This window comes from Arachis ipaensis, chromosome B06 (assembly GCF_000816755.2).
Source record: "Arachis ipaensis cultivar K30076 chromosome B06, Araip1.1, whole genome shotgun sequence".
In the NCBI taxonomy this organism is placed as follows: Eukaryota; Viridiplantae; Streptophyta; class Magnoliopsida; order Fabales; family Fabaceae; genus Arachis; species Arachis ipaensis.
In genome coordinates this window covers 70,631,930-70,635,735 of record NC_029790.2, presented here as the reverse complement: position 1 = coordinate 70,635,735, position 3,806 = coordinate 70,631,930, and positions in this window count along the sequence as shown.

Genomic DNA, 3,806 nt, shown 5'->3' with positions numbered 1-3,806 from the left:
CCAAGAATGACTATATGCCTTTGAAACTCTGAAAGCCAGGCTTGTCACTGCTCCTATCATCTCTGCTCCCAACTGGGACTTGCCATTTGAGCTAATGTGTGATGCAAGTGATCATGCAATTGGCGCAGTCCTAGGTCAGAGACATGACAAGCTCCTGCATGTCATTTACTATGCTAGTCACATATTAAATGATGCACAAAAACACTACACTACTATAGAAAAGGAGCTACTTGCAGTGGTTTATGCCATTGACAAGTTTAGATCATACCTAGTAGGATCTAAGGTCATTATTTATACTGACCATGCTGCTCTAAAGTATCTACTCACTAAGCAGGATTCTAAACCTAGACTTATGAGATGGGTATTACTCCTGTAAGAGTTTGATATAGAAATTAGAGACAGAAAAGGGACAAAAAATCAGGTGGCTGATCAGTTGTCCCATATTGAGCCAGTAGCAGGGACTTTTTCTCCCTCCACTGACATATCCGAATCCTTTCCGGATGAGCAACTCTATGCCATCCGGACAGTACCTTGGTTTGCAAACATTGCAAACTAAGAGGCTATACAGTTCATTCCTAAGGAGTTTACCAGGCAGCAAGCCTGAAAACTCATGCATGATGTAAAATATTACCTATGGGATGAGCCATATCTCTTTAAGAAATGCTCGGATTGAATAATCCGACGCTATGTGTCTGAAGAAGAGGCACAGAGAATCATATGGCATTGCCATGGCTCTGACTATGGAGGACGCTTTGGAGGTGAGCGGATAGCCACTAAGGTACTCCAAAGTGGCTTTTACTGGCCTACTCTCTTTAAGGATTCTAGAGAGTTCGTCCGTAACTATGATAGTTACCAGAGGCTGGCCATCTTCCTCATGGTCACAGCATGCCTCAACAACGAATATTAGAGATTGAGTTGTTTGACGTGTACGGCATAGATTTTGATGGGACCATTCTTGCCTTCATACTCAAATATCTACATCCTTGTGGCAGTAGACTACGTGTCTAAATGGGTTGAAGCAATAGCAACACCCACTAACGACACTAAAGTAGTTATGAAGTTCCTCCAAAAAAACATTTTCAGTAGATTTGTTGTCCCTAGGACACTAATCAGTGATGGAGGTACTCATTTCTGCAACAGACAGCTAGATTCTGTCTTAAGCCGTTATGGAGTTCACCATAAAGTGGCAACACCGTATCATGCCCAAACAAATGCACAAGCTGAAGTCTCAAATAGAGAACTAAAGAAAATTCTACAGAGGACAGTAAGTGACTCTAGAAAGGATTGTGCTAGAAAGCTTGATGATGCTATATAGGCATACAGACCAGCTTTCAAAACACCCATTGGAACTTCACCATATCAGTTAGTATATGGGAAGTCCTGTCATTTGCTAGTGGAACTAGAACACAAGGCCTATTGGGATACTAGATTTCTCAACCTTGATGCTAAAGCAGTAGGAAAAAAATGGCTACTCCAACTAAATGAGTTGGATGAATTCTGCTTAGATGTATTTGAAAATGCAAAAATCTATAAGCAAAAGGCAAAAAGGTGGCATGACAAGAAGTTATCTTCCAGAGTCTTTGAACCAGGCCAGAAAGTCCTGCTCTTTAACTCAAGACTCAAACTGTTTCCTAGGAAACTTAAATCCCGTTGTGATTACTAGTGTATCACCTTACGGGCACATAGAGCTTCAAGGTAAAGAAAGAAGGTTCACTGTCAACGGACAAAGGGTCAAACATTACCTTGAAGGAGATATAGAGTCAGGAGGCTCAACACTACTACTAACTTAAATACAGTGAAGTCCAGCTAAAGACATTAAAGAAGCGCTTGTTGGGAGGAAACCTAACTTTACTCAACATTATTTATTTTCTTTCATTTTGTTTTATTTCAGAGTCATGATCATATTCAACATTCAGTCATAACAGAGACAGAATTCACAGCAGTAATAACAGAACACTCTGGATAGAGTGTTAAAGTTGAACACCAGTAAGGGTATCCCTGCTGGGCATTCAACGCCCCCTCATGGGCAGCATTGCTGGCGTTGAACGCCAGCCAGGAAGCAGTCCGTAGGCGTTCAAGTGCCAATGCAAGAGAATAGGGAATCTGGAATTCCCTAGCCTCTCAGAACCAGTAGGTCACACAGAAGCTCCACCTACCCCACCTTCTTCTACCCTACTTTTCCCCATTGTTTATATTTGCTCGAGGACAAGAAAAATTCTTAAGTTTGGTTTTGCAAAAGCTTTCCTTTTTGACTTCTACCACTCCTAAGTATGGCACCAAAGAATGGTAAAACCTCAAAGAAGAGGAAAGGAAAGGCAGTTGCCCCCATGAAAAGAGGAAGGAGCAAATTAGAAAGCATGCACATGAGCCTGTGCAATCGCCTCAACAAAGACAAAGCAGTGTCATTGAAGAGATCATGCACTACATTGGATCCTCAAGGAGGAGCACTAGCCACCATCATTCAAGTGGATTCGTTCTCTTTATCTCCTTTCCTGCTGTATTTTTCTATTTTTTATCTGTTTATTTTCTGTTCTCTTATTCTAGTTGCATGATCATTTGCATTTGATGTCTTAAAGTTGTAAAATGTTCCTTATATCTCTCACCTTGCTTAAAAGAAAATTTTTATTGAAAAGAATTGAGAGATGCATAAATTTCAAGTCTAAAATAAGAGTAGTTTAAATATAATTGATGCAGTGTTATTTGCTTTTGTTTTCTGAATGTATGAATAAACAGTGCATATTTGAAGTTGTAACTTTAGAATGTTGGCTCTTGAAAGAATAAGAAAAAAGGAAAAGTATTATTGATAATCTAAAAAATCTAAAAATTGATTCTTGAAGCAAGAAAAAGTAGGAAAAAGAAAAAAAAAAAAAAGCATGCTGCAAAAGAAAAAAATTATATGCATGCAAGAAAGAAAAAAATGGCAAAAAAGAAAAAGAAAAAATAAAAAGCAGAAAAATCCATTACTGCCCAAAAATGCAGGAAAAGGAGGGCAGATTGTAAAAGCCAATAACCCTTTAAACCAAAAGGCAAGGGTAAAGGGGCCCAAGGCTTTGAGCATCAGTGGTTAGGAGGGCTCAAAGGAATAAAATCCTAGCCTAAGCGGCTAAACCAAGCTGTCCCTAACCATGTGCTTGTGGCGTGAAGGTGTCAAGTTAAAAGCTTGAGACTTAGCGGTTAAAGTCGTGGTCCAAAGCAAAAAAAGTGTGCTTAAGAACTCTAGACACCTCTATCTGGGGACTCTAGCATAGCTGAGTCACAATCTGAAAAGGTTCACCCAATTAAAGTGTCTGTGGCATGAATGTATCCAGTGGTAATACTAGAAAATAGAGTGCTTAGGGTCACGGCCAAGACTCTGAAAGCTGTGTTCAAGAATCAAAAAGAGCTTAACTAGGAGAATCAATAGTATCATCTAGACTCTAAGTTCCTAAAGATGCCAGCCATTCTAAGTCCCGCTCATCTAATTGGAACTAAGCTTCATTTGAAACTTAGAGATTTATTATATCCTAATTTTCTTTTTTTCCTACTGTATTTTTTAGTTTCTTGGGGACAAGCAATAGTTTAAGTTTGGTGTTGTGATAAGCGGATATTTTATAAGCTTTTTGTCATCATTTTCATATAGTTTTTAGTATGTTTAATTTAGTTTTTATTAAGTTTTTATAGGTTTTAGTGTTAAATTCACATTTTTTATTCTACTTTGAGTTTTGTGTTTTTGGACAATTTCAGGTATTTTATGGCTGAAATTGAGGAGTTGGAGCAGAAGTCTGATTCGGAGACAGAGAAAGTACTGCAGATGCTGTAGATGCTGT